We start from the raw sequence: 27,470 nt of genomic DNA, 5'->3' as shown, positions 1-27,470 counted from the left end.
GTGAGGTCAATGAAATAATGGGCATAATACACACCACCAGTATCACAGAAACAAATAACTTGACATATGCAGGAGCTAGATTAGTAGCAGAACTGATGGGGATTCGAACACCAACACCACCAGCACAACCAACCCAACAGCAACCAAAACAGCAACCTCCTTGGAAAAGGCGCCTGGAAAAGCAAATCATGGTGATGAGATCTGACTTGAGTAAACTGAAAGAGATGGCAGAAAAAAGGCTAAGAAGCAAGAAACAAGGGAGAAACTCAACGAGAAATACAAAGTACAAGAGAGGATTAAACACACAATAGAAGATGTAAAACAGAGGCTTAAGGCCAAAGCACATAAGATCCAACGGTACATGAACAGGAATTAGGGATACCAACAGAACAAACTATTCGGAACCAACCAGAAAAGACTATACAGCCAACAAAGAGGGGAAGACAACCACCCAGAAATTCCTGAAGCCGAACCAAGTAAGAGACTCTGGAAAAACATATGGAGCAATCCGGTATCACACAACAAACATGCAACATGGCTCCAGGAAGTCAAGGAAGAAGAAACAGGGAGTATAAAACAAAGATTCACAGACATCACGACAGACACAGTCAGACACCAACTAAAGAAAATGCCAAACTGGAAAGCCCCAGGTCCCGATGAAGTCCATGGATACTGGCTCAAAAACTTCAAGTCCCTACACCCACGAATAGCACAACAACTCCAGCATTGTATCTCAAATCACCAAGCACCCAAATGGATGACCACAGGAAGAACATCCTTAGTACAAAAAGATAAGAGTAAGGGAAATATAGCCAGTAACTACAGGCCTATCACCTGCCTACCAATAATGTGGAAGTTACTAACAGGTATCATCAGTGAAAGGCTATACAACTACCTAGAGGAGACAAACACCATCCCCCACCAACAGAAAGGCTGCAGAAGGAAGTGTAGAGGCACAAAAGACCAGCTCCTGATAGACAAAATGGTAATGAAGAACAGTAGGAGAAGGAAAACCAACCTAAGCATGGCATGGATAGACTATAAGAAAGCCTTCGACATGATACCACACACATGGCTAATAGAATGCCTGAAAATATATGGGGCAGAGGAAAATACCATCAGCTTCCTCAAAAATACAATGCGCAACTGGAATACAATACTTACAAGCTCTGGAATAAGACTAGCAGAGGTTAATATCAGGAGAGGGATCTTCCAGGGCGACTCACTGTCCCCACTACTCTTCGTAGTAGCCATGATTCCCATGACAAAAGTACTACAGAAGATGGATGCCGGGTACCAACTCAAGAAAAGAGGCAACAGAATCAACCATCTGATGTTCATGGACGACATCAAGCTGTATGGTAAGAGCATCAAGGAAATAGATACCCTAATCCAGACTGTAAGGATTGTATCTGGGGACATCAGGATGGAGTTTGGAATAGAAAAATGCGCCTTAGTCAACATACAAAAAGGCAAAGTAACGAGAACTGAAGGGATAAAGCTACCAGATGGGAGCAAACATCAAACACATAGATGAGACAGGATACAATACCTGGGAATAATGGAAGGAGGAGATATAAAACACCAAGAGATGAAGGACACGATCAGGAAAGAATATATGCAGAGACTCAAGGCGATACTCAAGTCAAAACTCAACGCCGGAAATATGATAAAAGCCATAAACACATGGACAGTGCCAGTAATCAGATACAGCTCAGGAATAGTGGAATGGACGAAGGCAGAACTCCGCACCATAGATCAGAAAACCAGGAAACATATGACAATACACAAAGCACTACACCCAAGAGCAAATACGGACAGACTATACATAACACGAAAGGAAGGAGGGAGAGGACTACTAAGTATAGAGGACTGCGTCAACATCGAAAACAGAGCACTGGGGCAATATCTGAAAACCAGTGAAGACGAGTGGCTAAAGAGTGCATGGGAAGAAGGACTAATAAAAGCAGACGAAGACCCAGAAATATACAGAGACAGAGAAAGACAGAAAGAACAGAGGACTGGCACAACAAACCAATGCACGGACAATACATGAGACAGACTAAAGAACTAGCCAGCGATGACAATTGGCAATGGCTACAGAGGGGAGAGCTAAAGAAGGAAACTGAAGGAATGATAACAGCGGCACAAGATCAGGCCCTAAGAACCAGATATGTTCAAAGTACGATAGACGGAAATAACATCTCTCCCATATGTAGGAAGTGCAATACGAAAAGTGAAACCATAAACCACATAGCAAGTGAATGCCCGGCACTTGCACAGAACCAGTACAAAAAAAGGCATGATTCAGTAGCAAAAGCCCTCCACTGGAGCCTGTGCAAGAAACATCAGCTACCTTGCAGTAATAAGTGTACGAGCACCAACCTGAAGGAGTGATAGAAAACGATCAGGCAAAGATCCTCTGGGACTATGGTATCAGAACGGATAGGGTGATACGTGCAAACAGACCAGACGTGACGTTGATTGACAAGGTCAAGAAGAAAGTATCACTCATTGATGTCGCAATACCATGGGACACCAGAGTTGAAGAGAAAGAGAGGGAAAAATTGGATAATATCAAGATCTGAAAATAGAAATAAGAAGGATATGGGATATGCCAGTGGAAATCGTACCCATAATCATAGGAGCACTAGGCACGATCCCAGATCCCTGAAAAGGAATCTAGAAAAACTAGAGGCTGAAGTAGCTCCAGGACTCATGCAGAAGAGTGTGATCCTAGCAACGGCACACATAGTAAGAAGAGTGATGGACTCCTAAGGAGGCAGGATGCAACCCGGAACCCCACAACTATAAATACCACCCAGTCGAATTGGAGGACTGTGATAGAGCAAAAATAATAATAATAATAATAATAATAATAATAATAATAATAAACGCTATTGTGATTATATAATAAAACATTTATAAGCTGAATATTTGATAATACTGTTACATATGCTGCACACACCCACAAATATATATATACATATATATATATATATATATATATATATATATATATATCTATGTATATACATATATATATATATACATTAATGTGTACTTGCGTGTATTTTGTGAAAAGCACAATGGCTAAGTCTCGATTTCGTCATACTTTCCGTCTATATATATATATATATATATATATATATATATATATAATATATATATATATATATATATATATATATATATATATATTAATGTGCACTTGCGTGTTATTTTGTGAAAAGCACAATGGCTAAGTCTCGATTTCGTCATACTTTCCGTCTACTGGTACTACAAATTTCCCCATGGGCTATAAGTACTAAATACGGCGAAAACGGTGTAGGTGTCACTGTTTCGACGGGTCTAGTACTAGCCTCTGGTGGGGGGGGGGGGTGGCGATTAAATGTCCTTAAGTGTATTTCGCTATCTGCCTGAAATTTCAGGCAGTTCGTGAAATGCCTGGTTTCACTATCTGCCTGTAATATATATGAGGAGGGGCTTGTGACCCTCTGTGGACTGAAATATCCATTTCATAATCTGCATATGAGCAGAGTATAATTATTTGCAATCATTTCATCCATGTCTTCTCTCTGACCTCATTCTTTCAGAATCAACCGTTTACAAATATATTTCCCGTTCAAAGCACCCCTCCCACGAACCCTATTTTAATTCAGTATGAACACATCGGCAATCTTCAAAGCATTGGCAGATGACACTTCAAAGAAGAGAACAATGGACGTCACTGAAGCAAAGCATTTGTCATTGCAAATGAGTTCGAGATTTTAAAAAGATAATTTCTCTGTAATGACATTTGGGCAAAAAGTTTTAATGGCAATTGATCTTGCTTTTTTTTTCGAAGCTGGAAAACCCACGCGATGGCGAATTCCCTGTCTCTCACCCATACCAATGAACATTTTGCTTTTATTCGAGAAAGGAAAAATGACCGGATTTTACTCCCCGTGTGTCTTTGATGTCTGATTCCAACACTGTGCCTGACAGACCGCCTTTATTATTATTATTGATAACGCTAGCAGTAACTTTATTTCGCAGATTGTTGGTTTCCATGCACACTAAATTAAATACGGATACTTAAATGTATAAAGTTTCATGTATAACAGAGCAAAAAACATACACATATATGCCTCAGTGGACTACAAACATGCGCACACACACCGAAACGCGTATACATACTTGCATTTAAAAATACTCCTCTCTCTCTTATATATATATATATAATATATATAATATATATATATATATATATATATTATATATATATATATACATATACATACACACACACACACACACACACATATATATATATATATATATATATATATTATATATAAATATATATATATATATATATATATATATATATATATATATATATATCTATATATAAATATATATATATATATATATATATATATCTATATATATATATTTATATATATGCAGAAGCCAGGTACTATGTCGTACCTCTACGTAAATGGGGATACAATCCACAATGAAGTAAAATCCTCTTATAGTTTAAAATATATATCTCTAGTACAGGATTAAAGCTTTAATCCTGTACTAGAGATATATATTTTAAACTACAAGAGGATTTTACTTCATTTTGGATTGTATCCCCATATATATATATATATATATATATATATATATATATATATATATATATATAATACACACACATTTGTGTTTGTTTATTCAACTTTACGGGGCTGCTTTTAGCATAGTGCACCAGCGGTTACCCTGCAGTTATATTTCATTACCCCAACAGTTATAATTCAAGTGTGTGTGTGTGTGTGTGTGGTGGCTGCGTCCTTTACCCCTTTAAGATGTGAAGTGTCGATTTCCACACCCTCTAGCCCAACGGCCTACCTTCTATGCAACCATAGCTTTTTGTTGATAATGTTAGACATAGACTAAAAAATTTTCATCTTTTACGTTTAAGGTTAGAATGCTTTTGAATATAGTAGTGCTGTAATCAACTTCTTTAACATTTTAATTTCTTTCTAGATATAAGAAAGCGGTAATTATTAGCTCTGTTCAGGGGAGTAGGCGTTAGTCCACACTATGAGAACTGCACGTTTACTCTCGATTCAAGTTTTTCACGTCCTACGTCACTGCAAACTCTTTGTCTACGTAAGGAAGGCGTTATCATTTCTGTTTTCTGAACTTTATCGGGGATGAGGTTGCTCGATACATTTCTGTTTTTCGATCCATTTCCTTTTTTCCACCTTAGTTGCGAATACTTGGTCGAATATAATAGGCGCCGAGTTCTCTGTTAGGTTAGTAGTAGGACAGCGGACTTATAATGGAGCATTCCAATCCGCACGGCCTTGCCCAGGATTCAAACCTAAGTCTAATCTCTCTCTCTCTCTCTCTCTCTCTCGTCTCTCTCGCACTCCACTCCTCCCTCTTCCCTCGCCGCGTCTCCCCTCTCCTTCTCTCTCTTCTCTCTCTCTCTCTCTTCTCTCATCTCGCTCTATATATATTATATATCTATATATATATTAATATTAATATATATATAAATATATATATATATAGATACATATATATACTTCTAATCAACATACCTTGAAAAACTCCGAAGAATTCAAATCATATGTTGTATGTCAAGACCCTGACTTTTATATGACCAGTTACGATGTTGAATCAATCGAGGTTACTTTAGATAAAAATTTTATTGAACCTAATGACACTTATTTTAACTATGATCGCTGCCTTTTTAAGAAATTGTTGCAATTACCAGTGCTGGACACTGCCTTTATTTTTAATGATCATCTTTATAAACAGGTTGACGGAATGGCAATGGGATCAGCTCTCGGTCCCACGTTTTCCAACATTTTCATGTGCTCCCTGGAGGAGGACATGTTGGAAAATTGCCCCCTTGGTTTTTATCCTCTTGTGTATAAACGGTTTGTCGATGACACCTTTGTTCTTTTCAAATCAGCTTTCCATGCTGATCAATTTCTCTCGTGCATCAATGAATTACATCCTAATATCAAGTTTACATTAGAGAGAGAGGAAAATGATCGATTACCATTTTTGGATGTTTTGGTTTTTCGAAGTGGTGATAGTTTTAACACTTCCGTTTTTAGAAAAAAGACGTTCTCCGGTCTGGGTTCAAACTTTTAGAGTGCTTGTTTTTATAATTTTAAACTTGATTAAATTTTTACCTTGCACTATCGAGCTTACACTCAAACCTCTTCCTGGGATTTGTATCATAAAGAAATATTGTTCCTGTTTAAATATTTTTCCGATAACTGGTTTCCCTCACATGTTTTCTTCAAACATTGCAAGAATTTTCTAAATAAGAAATTATCGGACTCCCCTTCCATAAGCACTGTTCCACGAAAGAAACTATATGCCAGTATTCCATACACCCAAGACGTCAAATTTAGAAGGAATCTCAAGTCTGCAATTGAAAAACACTTTAATATGTTGCAATTTATATTAATTCCAAAAAATCCCCTTACAATAGGATCACTTTTCAAATTTAAAGACAGACTCTGCCCAATATTGCAATCTTCAGTCGTATATAAATATACTTGCCCCAGATGTGATTTGGGGACTTACGTGGGTTCGACTAAACGATTGGTAAAAGTCAGAGCTGATTCACATAATGGTGTTAGTCATCGTACTGGCTGCAGGGTGTCCAATCCAGAATTTTCAAATATCAGAATTCATGCAAAAATTTGTAAAACCACCATCAATTATACTGATTTCTCTGTCTTGGGCCAAACAAGACGTTTACACGAACTGCTTATATAATTAGAGTCGTTGTTCATTAACCCTTAAACGCCGACTGGACGTATTTTACGTCAAGATAAATTGTCTGTCGGGTGCCGACTGGACGTATTTTACGTCGACATACAAAAGCTTTTTTTAAAATTCGCGGAAAAATACTTATAGGCCTACCAGCCTAAAACTTTTGAATCACGCGCCTTGGGGAATGCTGGGAGTTCACGGATCAAGGCCTTGTTTTGTTTTGAAGCGTGACCCAGGTGCGCATGCGCGATATCCCTTCTTCTCGCTCCAGCCAGCATCAGTAGCGCACCATCCGAGAGCGATCTTTCGTGAAAAGCGTGTTTTTCTGGACTTGTGCGAGACTTTGAGCATTTGTATTGCTACAGGACATTCCTAGATATGTCTCAACGACGTGTGAACCGTGAAAGGCGCGTTTTACCCGTCGGAAGGGATCGTGTAAGGCGAGTTTTGGACCTGGATGCTGGCGAGGGCCAAGCACCCAGCATGACCCGCGCCTCAAGGCCGTTCTGTGCGGCCACGTGTGGCTGAAAGTGTTTCGGGAACACATCGTATGCCTTTGGTTACCCCTAGGAAGCATGTGGGCGTCCTTAGGGGCATTCGTAGGCATTTGGGAGGCCTCCAACCAAGGGACATAGACGAATATCTTTCGGAGCTTGATCGGAACATTGTCGCAAGTCCTCATTTTGATGGCGGATGGTCATCGAGTGATGAGGACATCAGTCCCGATGAAAGTGAGGATGAATATTTGCCCCCAATGTCCGTTCGAGGCTCACATCCCGAAAGTTGAGCTCGAATTCAGTGCATACGAGGGGGAATCTGAGGAGGAGGGGGAGGGTGGGGATACGGGCTCAAGTTTTATCGCAGAGGACGATACAGAAAGTGAGGGCTTAGTGAGGGTGATGGGCCAACGGGGGGGGCTAGTGTGCATCGTGCCCCGCACCCGTCCGCGTGCGCGCGCACGGGCACGTAGAAGGTCGGCTCGTCGCGCCAGCCAAGGTGAAGGTCGGTCGTCGGAGAGTGACGAGGGGTGGATGGAGGACCCCACCCCTCCTAACATGCACCCCTTCACGGCAACCCCTGGGATGACCGTACCAGTACCCCTGACTGTTTTGGGGTTCATCCAGCTTTTCCTGACGCGGGAATTGCTGGAATACCTGGTACACGAGACGGTGGACTACGCTCGGTACTGCCGGTATGAGCTGAAGACGACCTTGTCGTATTACTGGCGGGGTTGCAACCTCATTGACATGGCACATTTTTTGGGGCTCCACATTTATTTTGGTTTGGGACACCTGCTGTCGACGTCAGGCAATATTGGAGGAGAAATTATTATTTATGTATGCCGAATGTGCCTGGCGTTATGTCCCGTGATAATTTCCTGGCGATGGACAGGTACTTCAACGCCTTCAACTGAAGGGCCATACCTCGGAATAACAGTGATCGCCTCATTTTAGTGCGTACAGTGTTGGATTATATCCGTTGAGCGGTGTAGTAATCTCGTGATTCCTGGAAAGAACCTGTCTTTGGATGAGGGGATGATGCCTTACAAAGGACGTCTTAGTATAAAAGTGTATAACCCCAAGAAGCCAAAGAAATATGGTGTGAAATTCTTTCTCATTACCGAGGCCAACACTGGATACGTTGTGGACTTTTCAGTGTATACCGGGGTCTTCTCCACGCTGCGTGACACTGTATTCAACCTTGTGGGACGTTTCCGTAACCAGGGATATCACCTGTTTATGGATAATTATTATAACTCGGTATCCCTTGGCCCAGGAACTGTATGAAGCAGGTGTTCACGTCAGTGGTACCCTTCGGTTGGTGCGTGGGGCCCGAATGTCCTCAAGAGGTTCGCTAGTCATCCGCAACACCTGGCAAGAGGAGAGACAGAGTGGCGGCGGAAGGGCGCTGTCTTCGTCATCTGTTGGAAGGGTGTCCGATCCTCGTCCATGTTTTTACGACGAGTCATGAACCCATCCAAGAAGAGATCGTACAGCGGAAGAAGACACGTCGACAGGGCCGAGTTGTGTTTGAGGAGTTTCGTACCGAGCGGCCTACTGTCATTGGGCACTACAACAGGCACATGGGAGGAGTTGATCTCTTTGATCAGCTCATCCAGTACTATCCCATTCGCCAGGAGAACCAGAAGGTGGACACAGAAGCTCCTCAAATACATCCTTCAGTTGGCCCTCCAAAATGCCTACATACTGTACTGTGGGTACCGCGGTGACAATCTTCAGAGGTTGACCCCACATACAGTTCCTAGAGGTAGCCGGGAATGCCCTCATCAACTTCGATCCCGATGAGTGGCCTTCCATAACTGGGGAAAAAAACCCCCCCCCCCCCCCTGCCAACGAGCTGCAGATCTGCCCCTAGAGGAAAGGGCAGATAGGAGGGCCAACTTCGCTCGACCTGCCGCCGCCGCCCCTGCTGACGACGCCCCTGCTGCCGCCGCCCCTGCTGACGACGCCCCTCTTGCTGCCGGCCCCGCCATCACCGCTTCTCGTCGGGTAGTGGACCCTGCGTGTCGGCTGCAGCCAGGGGAACACATACTGGAGGCCTTAGAAGGGCGAAGGCAGAAATGGTGCCGGGTGTGCCATATGAATGGCAGAAGGAGAGACACCCGGTTCTTCTGTCATCTCTGCAAAGTTGCTCTTTGCAGGATAGGGGAGTGTGACCGAAAGTACCACACTAAGGTCATGTATTGGAGCGCGCCCCCTAAACCGACAGCGGAGGGCGCACGGGGCCGCCGGGTCCATCAGCAGTAAGGGCGCGCGTCTCCCTCCTCCACCTGTACCTCGTCATGTCGAGTGGAAAAAAATGCAAGACTCTTCAATGGAGGAGGGAGAAAACAAACAAAGAATAGAACGAAGAGGTCAGGATTACGAGTGAGTATTCTGCATTTATTTTATGTTTAGTTTTATATTTATTACAATTTTTTATATATCTGAATGTGTGCATGATAAAATAATAATAAGACTTTCATTGTATGCGAAAAGAGAAGTGTCACCTGCATTCCTTTTATTTATGTATTGGTACCAGAATCGAAGAATGTAATATATATATTTTGTATAAAAAAAAATATATATATATATATATATATATATATATATATATATATATATATATATATATATATATATATATATATATATATATATATATATATATATATATATATATATATATAAATATTTTTTTGGGGGGTAAGCAATTACTTACAGTCTAGTAATATTCAATCATTTACCTTCACTTTAAAACAAATTGCAAGTCTCTAGAACAGTATCTCGATTTATGGTGAATATTTGAAAAAATATTTTTTATTCCCTCCGCGCGCTCCCCCCCCGATTCTCGGCCGAAAATATCCAAAAAGCGTAGGTCACATTCTCCTAATATTTGTGCCTTTTCATATTACGCTTATTTTATAGTTTTATATATGGAAATGTGCGCAAAAACATGCACAATATAACAAAAAATATTGGAAGGTTGTAGCATTTATCATTTTTGAAATATTTGCATATAAAGTACGATAAGTACGAAAAAAACTACGATCGGTCAACTTTGACTCAACCGAAAAGGTCAAAAAACCCACTTATAACATAAAAATCTTACAGTCGAGTAATATTCAATCATGTATCTTCACTTTAAAACAAATTGCAAGTCTCTAGAACAGTATCTCGATTTATGGTGAATTTTTAAAAAAAATATTTTTTTCCCCTCCGCGCGCCGATTCTCGGCCGAAAATCTCGGAAACGCGTAGGTCACATTCTCCTAATATTTGAGCCTTTTCATATTACGCTTTTTTTTAAAGGTTTATATATGGAAATGTGCGCAAAACCATGCACAATATAACAAAAAATTTTGGAAGGTTGTAGCATTCATCATTTTATAAATATTTGCATATAAAGTACGATAAGCACGAAAAAAACTACGATCGGTCAACTTTGACTCAACCGAAAAGGTCAGAAAACGCTTTTATAACATAAAAATCTTACAGTCTAGTAATATTCAATCATTTATCTTCATTTTACAAAACATATTGCAAGTCTCTAGAACAGTATCTCGATTTATGGTGAATTTTTGAAAAAAAATATTTTTTTTCCCCTCCGCGCGACGATTCTCGGCCGAAAATCTCGGAAACGCGTAGGTCACATTCTCCTAATATTTGAGCCTTTTCATATTACGCTTTTTTTAAAGGTTTATATATGGAAATTTGCGCAAAAACATGCACAATATAACAAAAAAATATTGGAAAGGTTGTAGATTTTATAAATTTTTGAAATATTTGCATATAAAGTACGATAAGTACGAAAAAAACTACGATCGGTCAACTTTGACTCAACCGAAAAGGTCAAAAAACGCTTTATAACATAAAAAATCTTACAGTCTAGTAATATTCAATCATTTTATTTCTTCATTTTAAAACAAATTGCAAGTCTCTAGAACAGTATCTCGATTTATGGTGAATTTTTGAAAAAAATATTTTTTTCCCCTCCGCGCGCCGATTCTCGGCCGAAAATCTCCTAAACGCGTAGGTCACATTCTCCTAATATTTGAGCCTTTTCATATTCGCTTTTTTTTTTTTTAAAAAGGTTTATATATGGAAAAAATGTGCGCAAAAACATGCCACAATATAAAACAAAAAATATTGGAAGGTTGTAACATTCCTCATTTTTGAAATATTTGCATATAAAGTACCATAAGTACGAAAAAAACTACGATCGGTCAACTTTGACTCAACCAAAAAGGTCAAAAAAAACCGAAAAGGTCAAAAAGCGCATTTATAACATAAAAATCTTACAGTCTAGTAATATTCAATCATTTATCTTCAATTTAAAACATATTGCAAGTCTCTAGAACAATATCTCGATTTATGGTGAATATTTGAAAAAATATTTTTATTCCATCCGCGAGCCGATTCTCGGCCGAAAATCTCGAAACGCGTAGGTCACATTCTCCTAATATTTGTGCCTTTTCATATTACGCTTTTTTTTAAAGGTTAATATATGGAAAGGTGCGCAAAACGTGCACAATATAACAAAAAATATTGGAAGGTTGTAGCATTTATCATTTTTGAAATATTTGCATATAAAGTACGATAAGTACGAAAAAAACTACGATCGGTCAACTTTGACTCAACCGAAATGGTAAAAAAACGCATTTGTAACATAAAAATCTTACAGTCTAGTAATATTCAATCATTTATCTTCAATTTAAAACATATTGCAAGTCTCTAGAACAATATCTCGATTTATGGTGAATATTTGAAAATATATTTTTATCCGTCCGCGCGCCGATTCTCGGCCGAAATCTCGAAAAACGCGTAGGTCACATTCTCATATGTTTGAGCCTTTTTCATATTACGCTTTTTTTTAAGTTTTATATATGAAATGTGCGAAAAAAACATGCACAATATAACAAAAATTATTGGAAGGTTGTAGCATTTCTCATTTTTTTTATATTTGCATATAAAAAAAAATTTTAAACAAAAATTTCGACATTCAGTCACTTTAACTCGTTCGAAATGGTCGAAAACTGCATTTGTAAGCTAAAACTCTTACAGTATCGTAATATTCAATCATTTTTTTCCTTCATTTTTGAAACAAATTGCAAGTCTCTATAACAATATTTCGATTTATGGTGAATTTTTTAAAAAATTATTTTTTTACATCCGCGCGCTACGAATTCATGCATCATTTTGTGATAATATTTTCTCTGTGTTGCTTTTATCGTTTTACAATGTGTTATATATCAAAATGATTGCAATTTAGTGCACATTACAACAAAAAAAAAGTAACTTGTTACCTCTAACCGTTTGGCGCACAGCGCGATTTGAATACAATTATATGTGAAATTTCGTTTTTTGCGCTATCATATATCACATTATTTATATATGATAATGATAATTTTTTTCATTTCTGATGGTTGCATACTAAACTTCAAGCAATGACAAAAAAAGGAGCCAAAAATGAACTCTTAATCTAGAAAACTAAGCGCGCTGTGATTTTTTGAAAAAAATATTTTTTCCGCTTACACGCTCACTCTCAAACCCCTCCGCACACGGGAGTCATTTTTTTATTTACCGCTCCGGCGTTTAAGGGTTAAGCAGTTAGTGCCCAAGTTGAACTCACACACCTCCTCTGTACAGTTGTATCTGGGTTGCACCGGCTTTCTTCGCTGCTTCTCCCTTCTCTCCGAATCACTCAGCCTTCTACTTTTTAGTCTAGCTGATGCTTTTTAAATTGCTTTCATTTTATGTATGTTTTTTGTATTTTTGTTGAGACTCTTAAATCAAAGTTATGTTTCATGTATTTTTAATTTGTGTTGTTTCTCTTTTAGCCTTGATGATGTAACTATGTGTTACGAAACGCGTCGGCAATAAATGTACTATCACCTGATGACCAGCTATCTCCATGTCAACCCTGTCCTTCCATATGCTGTAGCCTGCTTTCGCCAACGTTTTCTGTCTTATATTCTTATATGTATGTATGTATATATATATATATATATATATATTATTATATATATATATAAATATATAATGTGTGTGTGTGTGTGTGTGTGTGTAGAGAGAGAGAGAGGAGAGAGAGAGAGAGAGACTAATGACGATTAATATCAGAGCGTGAAGGTATATTCTGTAGTGCTCTATTTCTGCTAAACTAATAATATTTAAAGAGAGAAGAAGAAGAAGCTTTTTAGGTAAACAATTTGGTTGCTGCTCCTGCTCATTTCTGCTTATTTTTGAGACTATATAGCTGCAGTTTCGCCGAAAAAATGTTGTGAGGGTTCGGTGAATATAGTCCGTTAGTGCTGAAGTAAGCATAGTGAAGGTGGGTTAAGTGACAGTGCAGTTATAAACCTTGAAAACTTCCGTTAAGTTCTCGTATTTTGAGTATTGCCCATCCCCCTCCCTAGCATTGCCTAGGTGGGGAGGCTGCGCTAGACGGTGGCGTTTGTGCTGCCATCTATTGAGTCTTTTAGTGACTAGTTTCAGTGTAACAGACTGGCGTCATACTCAACAGCGTTTAGGAGGACTCCTTTGGGCTGCAGTTTTCTGTATACCCTACTATGGACGTTGTTAGTAGAATGTTATTTTCAAACATGAAATTGGTGCATAACTCGATTATAGGAGTTCATTTTATAAATAAGAACAGAGTAATTGTTAAAGTTACCAAATGTGTTTAATGATCTCATGGAAAATTACGAAGGCAAAGAGGTATGTTTAGACCAGTTGGGAAATGTAAAGATTGTAAATCTTAGTACGTCCATTACGTATGTTTCAATAAGGAATGCTCCTTTCGAACTCTCAGATGAAAAGCTGATCGAGGTTTTATCGAAATATGGCAAAGTGGAAGGAATCAGGCAAAACAAATATGTTAACGGACCATTCAAAGGGCTATTGACGGGAGTCAGGACAGCCAGCATGAGACTAAAAGTGAACGTTCCTTCATCAATTACGGTTTTCGGATTTACCTTAACTATCTTGTGTAACGGGCAGCAACGGAAATGCTTTGGGTGTGGAGAAATAGGTCACATAGCTAAAGACTGCAAATACGAAGATGTAAGGTCTAAGTTTAAAGAAGGAGAGTTTCCTCACCAGCCTACGGAAGGAAAGGATGAAACCAACGTGAAAGCAAATGAGTTGCACAAAGGCTATGTAGAAAATGCATCGGTCGAGGAAAGCGGAAATAACCAAAGTTATCAAACTACAGATATAGTGACCGAAGGAATGGACAAAGATGAAGAACCTAATTCAGTGGAAGAACAGGCATTAGATTGCACAACAGAAGAAATTTTTAAGGATAATTCACCAAATGATTCAGAGAAAGAAAAGGGTGACGACGACTCGATAAAACTTGTCTCAGTAGAACCGTTGGACTGCATGAGGGAAGAAAATGTTTATGGAAAACTGGATAAAGGAGTAATCGATGGTGGGCCAAATTATGAGGACGAAAGGGATCTTTTTGAGGACAGTCTTGATTACGAGCAGGATGATGACGATGAAGGAAGGCCAAGAATTAGGGTTTGCCAACCAATAGGTGTCTAAGCGCTCAAGTGGCGTGGTTGGTTTGGTGTTTGCTTCTCACCTCGGTGGTCGCGGGTTCGATTCTCGGCCATTCCATTGAGGAGTGAGAGATGTGTATTTCTGGTGATAGAAGTTCACTCTCGAGGTGGTTCGGAAGTCACGTAAAGACGTTGGTCCCGTTGCTGAATAACCACCGGTTCCATGCAACGTAAAAACACCATACAAACAAACCAATAGGTGTCAATGAATTGCGTACGTCAAACACAAAGGTTGAGATTCATAAGGAGGTTAAAGAAAATGATTTTATTACGAAAACGAAGCAGCAAGTATAGTAAAAGGAAAAGAAGAGGGAAAAATGGATTGTGAGGAAACATTATGAGATGCCAGCGCCCCAAACAGAACTTTACAGCACTGATATGAAATGCAAACATGGCATACAAAAACAGACTCTAGCAATAAAAACTTAAGATAACGCTGAAGAAAGACCAGTGTCAAAACATGGAAAGGATGAACCAGAAATTATCATCAGATGATGAAACAGGAAAGTGTACTAAGAAGCTTAAAGCAATTTAACTCAGTATTGTATTTTTTTTTTTTTACATAATATACAAAATTAATTTCATCCACATTAAATGTAGCTACAGTTAACGTAAATGGACTTAATACTTTGAATAAGCAAATTGAAATAATAAACTTCATGTTTCTTAATAAACTAGATATAATTTTCGTCCAAGAGCACAATATAAAAGGGGAAGGGAAACTGGAATATGTTGAAAAATACTGCAAAGTTTTGATTAATTATATACAAATGCTTAAGGTTGGAATAGCTATCTTTGTAAATAAAACATCTAATGTGGAAATTTTGAATTTTGAAAACGATATTGATGGTTATGTTATGAGTGTTAATTGTCGTTATTCAAACGTTACTATTTAATTATTAAATGTGTATGCTCCTGCTGGGAATAGTAAGAGAAAAGAAAGGGAGAAATTATTTAATACAGATATTTTATATATCTTAAGGAACAATATAAGCAATATCATAATGGGTGGTGACTGGAATTCTATTACCTGTATGAGAGATTGTTCAAATTCAGATAGTGAACTAATATCAAAGTCATTAGTAAGCTTGAAAAGTAACTTGAAACTTATAGATGCATGGGTTTCATGTCATCACCAGGTGGAGTATACTTATGATAGGGAGAATTATGGCTCAAGGCTGGATAGGTTTTATTTAAAAGATTTACATAGCCATGTGCCAAATATTCAAAATATTCCTGTTAGCTGGACTGACCATTGTATTATAGTATTAGCCTTGAAATTAGAAAATGTAGCGTCGCCAGGGAAAGGGTACTGGAAACTTAATAGTAATATTCTAGATAAAGATATTGTAAGAGACAATTTTCTTATGACTTGGAATAGTATTAAGAGGAGGAAAGATAGAGTTGGAAATATTTTGTGTTGGTGGGAATATGCGAAAGCCCGGCTGAAATCTTTCTTTATCACATGTTCAAAGTAAATTAACCAAGCAAAATATGGCTTATTGAATTTACTGAACCACCAGTTGAAAGAGGAAATAGGAAAAGGTGTACTGAATAAGGACAAGTTTTCGTTAGTTAACTCTTTGAAATTAAGAATAAACAGTATTCAAGATGAGATCTGCGAAGGGGTCAAAATTAGAGCAAAGGTGGATGATAAATTAAAGGGTGAACAAGTTTCAGCGTACCTGTTAAGGAAGGAGAAAAATTCTAAGTCGTATGTAAATAAGATAAAGAGGGATAATGGTAGCGAAATAGTAAACCCTAAAGCTATTACTTTAAATATAAGGGAATATTTTGAAAAGCTTTTCAAAAAAGAGAAATGTGAGAAGTCTTATCAAGACTTGTTTTTGAAATTAGTAGATAAAGTTTTTGATAGGAATGAGAATGATATTTTAACCTCAGAAGTGACAGAGTCTGAAGTATTGAAAGTATTGAGGGGGATGAAGAATGGTAAAAGTCCGGAAATAGATGGTCTCACTGTTGAGTTTTACAAAAAGTTTTGGAAGGAAATAAAAAACGATTTTGTAAGCATAGTAAAGTTTATTTTTAGATATAAGACCATCTCTAAAATGAATAAAGGAATAATAACGCTTACGCCGAAGGAAGGAGACTTAGGTTTTATTACAAACTGGAGACCAATAACAATGTTAAACGTGGATTTTAAGATGATAGCGAAAATAATAACTAATAGATTGAAGAATGTGTTACATTTAATTATTTCCCGCGAGCAGTTTAGTTGTGCAGATAATAGGTCCATTATCAACTTGAATTCCATTATGAGGGATATTATGATTTATGCAAATAATAATGATAAACAAGCTGCGTTAATAAATCTAGACTGGTCTAAAGCTTTTGATCGTGTGGATCATGACCTTTTATATGCTATATTGAGCAACTTTGGTTTTGATCCTAGTTTCATTCAGCTAATACAAATGTTATATACAGACGCTGAAAGTGTAGTATGCATAAATGGTAATATCTCTGATCCATTCCCCATAAACAAATCGGTAAGGCAAGGATGTCCATTATCCATGATTTTGTTTATTATCTACCAGGAACCCTTTTACAGGATGATGAAAATGAAGCTTGTAGACATGTCATTGAATTTGCCAAATAATTTAAAGGTTTCTGTTCTAGGATATGCGGATGATTCTGTTATCATAGTTACTACTGATAAAGGAATATTAGAATGTTTTAATATAATCACAGATTATGAAAAGGCAAGTGGTGCAAATCTGAACAGAAATAAAACTTCAATTTTAGGTATTGGGAAATGGAGAAATAAATCAGCATGGCCAATAAGTGGATGTCATTGCCTTCATGATTCCTGTAAAATACTAGGTGTTTATCATAGTAATAATTATCAAGATAGTGTTAATCTAAATTGGAGTAATCTTAAGAGTAAGATAAACAAAGTGATAGGTATATTTAGGAATAAGAAGCTGACAGTGTTTCAAAAATGTATTATAATTAATTGTAAAATTTTAGCAAAAACGGGGTATGTGTCACATGTATATACAGTTCAACAGGATTGTGCAAAACGAATACAGAGGAGTTTATTTAGATACCTATGGAATGGAAGCTGTGAACCAATTGCAAGAAATACCGTATTTTTACCAAAGGCAGAAGGTGGGCTAGGAATGATAAATATTCTATATAAATCGAAAGCCATTATGTTTAGAACATTTAACAAGATTTCTATAAGTAAGTGATATGGTTTTGAAATTATGTATTTCTATTGTAAAATAAAAGCTAGTGTTTTGATGGAAACTGAAAAAAATTATAGAGACTGTACTATTTTTATCACATCAAATTATAGTGAGATGATTGATGTTTTAAGGAAAGTATATCGTTTAAAGAATTATCCTAAAGAAATATACTGGTTACTTATGAACTGTAAAGACTATAAACCAAAGGTAGAGTTATTGTACCCGCTTTTTAATTGGACGCAGATTTGGAAGTATGTAAATAATAAGTACATTGATAAGAAGAGCAGAGATACAGTTTATAGATATGTTCATGAAATGCTTAATACCAAAGATAGGCTGAATATGATGAAAATCCCGAATGAAGATAAATGTCTCTTTTGTGGCAATATTGAAAATAATATGCATATATTTTATTGTTGTCCCTCGTCAAAAATATTCTGATTTGGTTAAAGTCAATGCTAAAAAGCTGTCGTAAAATTGAAACTGATAGTTTACTAAAGATTCTTAAATTGGATTCCAAGACACCATCGAAGAAAGACGAAAACACAGCAATGGTGTTACTATCAAATTTTGTAGCAGGAGTATGGTCTGGTCGATCTTTGGGTCTATTGACAGACGACCCAAACTTGATTGCTTATATAGGGAATAAAATGTCAAAAACGAAGTTTATATTGGGTAAAGTTTATGTAAATGAATTAGACAAGCTTTTTACCAAAGAATATGTACTTAATGCTATTGTAAAATAAAGAATATAAAAAATAAGTTACTCTATACTCTATAGGATATAAGGCTTACATAGTTTATTATTTGTAAGGGTTGTAATTTGTTATTGTGTATATTGTATATATGAATGTATATGAAGCCATTGTATTGATCCTATAGTAAATTTTATCACTAAAAGAAAAAAGAAAATATTCACAAAGTATTTTTATTATATCAATAGATTTAAATTGTCAGTTTTACTAAATAGGTTTCCAGAGGACTAGTCTGGGTCTTTCTTAAACTATATATAATGAGCTAACATTAAAAGACCCTATATACTGTATAAGCAACAGAATATTAGGCTAGCATCTAGGCCCAATCAGTGGGATCGACAAGAATTACCCTGGAAAGCATGCGTCATTTACTTTTACAATGTCATTTACTGCTATTCGCTTACTCTTTCTGAAGCGCTTCGTATGTTCGTTGTATTTATATCACTGTCAGCGCTCCAGTGACGTTAAATAAACGGATACAGCATAAGACAGACGATACAAAATATTTACATACATAGGTCTAGACCTATGTAAGTGGTTCACGGTAAATTGTACTACAATGTTCATCATTATAAAGCTATTTCATTCTGATTTAAACATCCCTTTGTAATTTAAAGCATGACTTGGTTACAGCATCACAAAAGCTTCAATTTTCTCATTCCAACAGTCCTTTGTAGGAGATACTTAGTAAATCTCAGCTCCTTTCCGCAGACTAATGTTGCCAAGATAAATGGTGTGGGGACACTTGTATAAGACTTTAGTACATATAATTAACTAATTAACCTTTGGTTTACGACGTATTCAAGTCAGGTATGAGTGGGTGAAGTTACCATCATAACAATTAAAAACATTATACATTTATATTATATGTGGTATCGAGCGTAACCTCGTTGAACAAGTGGAGCTTGGCCACATAGGTCTAGGCTATGGTAGCCTGTCTGTACTTGTATAATCACTACCCAAAACCATTATTCATCCTCATGCTAACATACGCAAATACACACCAATACACGAATCACAAGAGAGCCGTAACGGTGTTGGGTCACTTTCTGTGCAATCCCATTGTGCCTTGATGGGCGCCGGCAGTAATTTATGTACGTCGTAGAGAGTCGACTACCGTTTATCATTACCTTAGCCTATAACTTTCATCTGTTGAAAATTATAAACATTTGAACGCGTGAAGTAAATCATAAAGAGCTTCAATTGCACTTTAGTACCGGCCCTGTAGTCAATGTAAAAAAAAAAAAATACGGCTGAAATCGAAATATGAAAGTGCAGAGACCTTACCGTTATCGCGGTAGGTGAATTTTCTCCTCTCTCCCTTCGATCTCTCCATCACTAATCTTGCTATGATGATGCGTCACTCTCCTTCTTCATTTGCTCAATCCCTACTAATCAAGGGTGGTGAATGGAAAAACACGCGCACTCGATGTGAAACTAGAACATTAATAGACCCGCGACTAGCAGAACGCCGAATTACCCTTAACCAAAGTTGTTGGTTGACTGCCGCCCGCCATCACTGGTTGGGGAGGACCTATATGTGAGAGTTGTTGACGTAATCTCTCGATGAGCTATTTAACCATAATTATCTCGACTTTTAACCGTTGAACAAAACCCAGTTTTGAATACAATGAGAAATATCGCTGGATAACTTTGCGATGTATTAAAATTGTTTTTAAAGAAAAGTTACGGTTTCATGAATATATACTAAATCATATTTCAAGACGGTAACATTCATGTCGATAATCAGTAGTTGCTTTTCTCATATCCGGAAACAAAGCATTGTAATTCAACTTTGAAATGATAGATAAAATATTCAATTGTAACACACGCACATTAAACCTGTCGAACTGATTTAAACGTATTTAAAGTGAACGAAATCTAGGAAACAACCTCATGATATCCCGAAGTGCTCAACAAGATCACACCCTTTCCGAATGTGGTGTGACGTCATCCATGAAAACGCGCATGATTTTTTTCTTTATAAAATTAAAATCTCTTTCTACTACAGTCATTTTTACATGATCAGTATTATATTTTTATAACACTTCATGCGTAGCACTTTGATATTTTATTTTGACGTGATTGAAAAAAAAAAAAAAAAAAAAAAAAAAAGACGATAGAAGCTGGCATGTTCGATCGGTGGAGCCCACGAAATCCGTCGAGTTGCCAATACCTTCGACAAGGTAAGTTGTATTGTTAGATAGAATTTAAGTTTGTGTTGGTTTCGATACTCGTTTTCATTACGAAAGTATGCGCAAAAGCCCGGTGTTATTTCGCGTCTCAGTTTCTGCAAATTCGCTGGAATTATTTGTGAAAAAAAGTAATGTGCCGCTGAATGTGGCTGGTTTTAGTGATTAAGTTAATGAAGTTAACGGCATCGTGTCAACTACCCAAAGAAATAACGTGGCAGTTTATACCGTAATTTACTTCAGTTTATTTGTACTTCATGACGTATTTTATAAGCTCGTCGTATTTATAGCATTGCAAGGGCCTTAACTCCCCTCTAACCGTAAACGTGTAGTAGGCATGGGGTCGCCGATTCACAAGCCTTGGATACATAGACCTAGACCTATGTGGTCGCTTCTTGGTGAGTGGTACAGGCGTTTAGCATTTACTTTGATTTTGAACATAAAATTAAATGCTCCAATTGATCAGTATTTTCCATTGAAATTTTAGAATCGTTGTGTTCATAGCCCTACAAAACCATATTTCGTTACGTAAGAATCGTAAGTTAGCTGATATACAAAGCATCGGCTCCTCCCTGTAGACTGATGTTGACATTGTGTACTGTCGGCCAAAAAACTCGTGGCAGAGTTTCATAATTTTTCGTTCACCTGCCTGACGCACGATTCATGCCTTATTTATCTATTTTTCTTTTCAAAGATGGAAGAAATCATGTGTAATGACGTTAAAAACAGTCACTGATATCTTTAGAACATTATGTTATGTTATTGTGTAAAACTATTTTCCATATATCAAAATTGACGTGAACGAAACGAAGTGATAAAAAACGTCATATCACAACCATAGATATACATTAACAAATAGATAGGAGACACCTATCACTAGTAGTATCGCATAAACATAGTCCTTGAATTATCATTTCAATATTAAGTTCAAGGTAGTTGAATATTCCATTTGTTAAATTTTACAGAAAACATTGGAATCTCACAAAATGCTATCAAATTTAAAAACAACAAGAAAAAAATTAACAGCGTGAACCAGGCGACCTCACTCTATTGCTTTTGATGTTATGTGCACGGGAATCTAATGTCAATGTGTCATTTATCGGTCTAAGAAACATCCTTCGATGAGCGAGAGAATTATTGCACTGCATTCGGTGCAAGTTCCTGTTGGAGAGATATCAAGAAAGCTTAATAAACCAGAAAGAACCATACATAGATGAATAAAATTGTTTAAAGAACGGCAAAATTTAGAACATGGGCCTAGAGGTGGAACACCTCGAAGCACCACATGAGAGCAAGACAATACAGTAGTGTAAATGTTGCTGAGCAGCATTCATTTGTGAACTTTGAATTCTAGTGCCTCGTCACGACATTGCTTATGACTGGTGTCTGATGAAAACTTTAGATGGAGAGGAAGAGATTTTTAAATCTATACTTGAAGTCTTTGGTAGTTGTCTAATGAATAAGTCTAATGAATAAGCAAACTTATTTTTGATGGATGAGAGATTCAGTTAGGCTTACTCTTTTAGTTTTGTTTTTTATCGGTGGCCAGTGAATACCACGGATAGGGAGGGAAACGGTTTCAATGCTGCATGCATTTTTTTTCTTCAAAACCTAAAGAATACATTTTATTGGGAGATACTTTATTAACATCGGCCTAATCGTTCCATCACTCCTATACGCCACCTCCGCTCTCTTCTACATCTCAGGCGACTAGATCCGACTTCTCAGTTCTCACTACGAACTCCTCGTGAAAGCACCACTAATGATAACGGTTATTTCAAAATTCCCAGCACCGACAACGGACGCCTTAAAATGCATGTTTATAAATTATTTTCTGTTCAAAGAAACTTTATCTTTCATTCCACAAAATATGTGCATACACTCGTGTTACACCCTGTAGCCGTCAAAGAGCAACCCTTGATTAAAGCAGTAGGTTTTTCTTGAAAGAAAAGACATATGAAATAGACTTAAACGAGACCGTCACCTTTCATATTTCTTATCCTTTCAGCTACTTATAATATGCTTATGGTAGTAGGTCTAGTAGGTATACATGTGAAACTAATTTGCATTAATTTCTATTTAGAAGAAATGATTAGCTACAAAAAAATCAACCTAAGAAAGCTTTAAGGAAAGTAAGCCTTTCTTAATGTATTCGTCAGTTTTGACTCCCACAGCTTTCCAAGGTGTCCAAATGAAACAGGATGATATGCAAGGAATTCGATAAAAAATAAGACTGAATTATATTCGTTTGATTTTTTTATGATTGCTTTTTGACTTTGAATAGCTAGGTCTGAGTTAATTATGTTAAGCAATTATGAAAAGGATAAGAAGAAAGGCGAACATGGCTAATAAAACAAGAATAACGGGAATAGTCAAATCAAGTAGATTAATATATATATCTATATATATATATATATATATATATATATATATATATATATATATATATATAGCGATTTAAATATTCATTAATATTACGTATCCGAGAGAGTATACTGCTGAAAATAGACCAAGGCAAATCATGTGGGAAAAACAGAAGTCCAATTTAGGCCCATTAAATGTGTCATGCTAATTATTTTATTGATCAAAGGACAAAATTAGTTTAACTAAACATCGTTTTCAAAGAATGTTAACGCCTTGATGTATTATTTATCGGCTGTAGGAGACGAAATGACAACACCCCAGTGCAGTACGAAACGTTGAGTCAAGACTCGAGCGGCAGCAAAGCACCCTTCAAATCAAAATCTTCGGTATGCTGTCACGAAGTTAGAGTTGAGAATAAAATTAGAAATCGTGGACCCATCGGTATATATTTTCCTTACTTTGCAAAATAATTATCTTTAATACATTGAATAAGTCTACTCAGTTCTAATGTAATTTATTTCAAGTATAGCACCTTTGAAAGGAAATGTTATTTATTGTTAAGTAAATAATCTGGCACCTGCATATGGCAATATTTCCATAACGAACAATGAATTAAGAAACTACGCCAATTCTTCGTTGGCCGTCTGTACATAGCCTATTTTTTTAATCCTTTATTAGAAAAATATTACATTTCATTGACATCAGTGAGATATTAAAAAAAAAAAAAAATCTTTAAAAATAATATACCTACATGTAGCCTAAAGAGAAAAACTTGTTTATCTTTATGCTTTGTGTACTTTCCGACGCACCTTATCCCCGGTTTTAAGTAAGTAAAGATGCTGCCGGCACAGGCAGATCTTTAGTCGTTACGGCTGTTAGACTGTCATGGGCTACCACACATAAGGCAAGTGGGACCATTTCCCCACCCCTAACTTTCTGGGAAAAAAAAAAAAAAAAAATATATATATATATATATATATATATATATATATATATATATATATATATATATATATATATATATATATATATATATATATATATATATATATATATGGTGGTGGAACTTTTTTTTGAATTAACCTGCTAGTACTACAAGGGTCAAAAGTGTTATTCGCTTGATACCGGAAACTATCCATGAATGTAACAGGATTCCCTCCCCCCCCCTTCCCCCACCCCACCCCAAACGCACCGCCGCAACCCTCGCCCCCACCTTGGAAAGTATGCTGCGAGCGCCCATGAAAACTGCAGTGTATATGTGTGGTAGTCTTACCGTACGTATCAATAGCGAACCTGTGAAGCTACGCCTCATAGGCCTAGGCTGAGGTATGTTGTATCATGCTTTTGATGATAGCTGCCAACAGACTCACACATATACCCATGGAAACATCCACATCGTCCTACACACACGGTTATGGAATGGGCCCAAGAGACATGTCACTTTCTGTTATATCACATTGTGACTGTAGCGGGTTACGATTATAGTGTTGATAACATGGAGTGACGATCTCCCCGCCGACCATGCGACTTCGGGCGCCCATATAAGACTATCTTGCAGAGACGAAGCACTGCGGGAACTTGGCTTTATTCAAATTTTTTCCTCTTGTTAAATTATTATAAGAATGTGTTATTGTTTATAAGTAAAACAACCAACACTGTAATGTAAAATATATTTACGAAATATTTCTATTCTGAGGTTTAGTGTAGTTGAAGTACAGAATTTTACCTTCTAACCTGTATCTCATATATTTATTATTATTATTATTATTATTATTATTATTATTATTATTATTATTATTATTATTATTATTATTATTATTTTATTATTTGCTGGAAGACCTTCATTAATACAGGTTTTATTGAAAATAATGGCTATTTCTGCCGCGTTTATTTCCTACACCTTTAAAACCTTCTTTACTCTTAATTAGAATGTTCTGCTTGAATAATTACACACACACACACACACACACACACACACACACACACATATATATATATATATATATATATGTATATATATATATATATATATATATATATATATATATATATATATATATATATATATATATAGTATGTATGTATTATATGTACTATAAAATTTTCATTAATTGCATTATATCATTATGAATAGCTGCAGACTTGCTGAAACGCCGCAACCAGGCTACAAATGCACCTGGAGAGGGAGAGAGAGAGAGAGAGAGGGAAAGAAAAAGAGAACATTACGTAATCGCTCGTTCATCAAAGGTAAGAGGAAAGTCAAGATTTTGTTCTTCTCCACAAAATTTGAGTCTGGTTCCTTTCAATTAACCAAAGCTTTTTTTTTCTTCATCTTCTTCTTCTCAGGTAATGTAAATTAAACGCAATTGTTGTACGTGATTACTTTACAAAATGATGAAACAAATGATCAAATGATGCCTATTCTTTGTCACTGTTCATAAACGTGCGCGGTAAAGGTTAATTTCTCTCGTTAGTTCCTGATACTACACTGAATGAGATGCATAGTGACAGGAATATATTTAAAAGTGAGTCAATAATTACTTTGTATCTTTGTTTAGTTCGATACAAATAAATGAATCGATTAATAAAAGTTAGATTTAAACCAAATGTGAATAAAACACGATCATCACAAAACCCTCGTAGAAAAAACAGATTTTTAGCTTCCGTGATGTGGATTCCATTATTAGGAGTTATTTGGAACGTACTTGATAATTTATTCCTTTAGGGGGTGATCGGAAAGGATACCTATTTAAGGAGCTATGTATGTAGTAAATCCATCGGAATCAGATAGTCCCAATGTTTGCGTCTTTATTCAATTGTATAGTATCAGCAAACGGTTTTCGAAGAGGACGTTAGACCGCAGTTTACCCTTTCTTTGTTGCAATGTTACCTAAGGACTCTCTCTCTCTCTCTCTCTCTCTCTCTCTCTCTCTCTCTCTCTCTCTCTCTCTCTCTTGTCACACACACGCACTCGACTTCAGCATCATAAAGTAATTTATATGTGAGAAGCTTTAGTATCTTTGTTATTTTTTTTATGCGTATATTACTTCGGCGGTGATGTCTGGTAAGAGTAAAAGCTATTTTTTATATCTGTATATCAGCACAATTCATGAACGACCGTTCCTCTACGTTCATTTGTGTTTTACCTCTACAATACGTGGTTTACGTTATATTGGAGGCAGTGACTAGAAGTTAATATATATATATATATATATATATATATATATATATATATATATATATATATATGTTGTATGTATGTATGTATGTATAAAAGTATATACATACATGCATATATATATACATGTATATATATATATATATATATATATATGTGTGTGTGTGTGTGTGTGTGTGTGTTATACGATCACAAGTAACACGTGAAGATTGTATATCAAGAGCCAGCAGGAAAAATGAAATGCAGCAGTACCTAGCGCTTTCGTATATTCTCGATACACCTCATCAGGGTACAATATATAAAAGAATGAAAAATAGCTTCGAAATATCAAAGGTAAACCTAAAAACAAAAAAGTAAAATACAGAACAATCAAACAGCCTAGTCAAGAAGCAAATGGTCCACAGCCTAGAATTACACTTAAAAGACAACAACAAATGGAAATGGAACTACTAAGCAGTCAATTACATAGTTACGAAGTTGTCAACAATACATTTCGTAAGCCAGTTATCTAGTTTATATTGTCCGTTGCTAATATTAAAAACACTACTTGACTTATATTTTATTATACTAGATTCTATAATATTTCTTTTAATAATGTCTCTACAAAATAAAATTTCCTTTGAATTGTTCCAATTAATTGCATGATTAAAATTATTCATATGTAAAAAGAGAGCACTTGATGTACTTCCTACACGTACACAATATTTATGTTGATTTAATCTTGATGCCAGTAGTTTGCCACTTTGACCTATATATTTTTTATCACAATCTCTGCATGGAATTTCGTAAATGCAACCCGTTTGTAAATTTTGAGAGTTCCTTATTAAAATTGTTCTTACAGACTGAGTGTTACTAAAAACAACGTTAACATTAAAAACTTTAAACATTTTTGGCAAAGAAAGAAACCTGTTGTCAAAAGGTAAAACAAGCAAAT

Source organism: Macrobrachium nipponense, chromosome 22 (assembly GCF_015104395.2).
Source record: "Macrobrachium nipponense isolate FS-2020 chromosome 22, ASM1510439v2, whole genome shotgun sequence".
NCBI lineage: Eukaryota > Metazoa > Arthropoda > Malacostraca > Decapoda > Palaemonidae > Macrobrachium > Macrobrachium nipponense.
The sequence above is the reverse complement of the archived record's forward strand: the minus strand, read 5'-3'. Positions refer to the sequence as shown.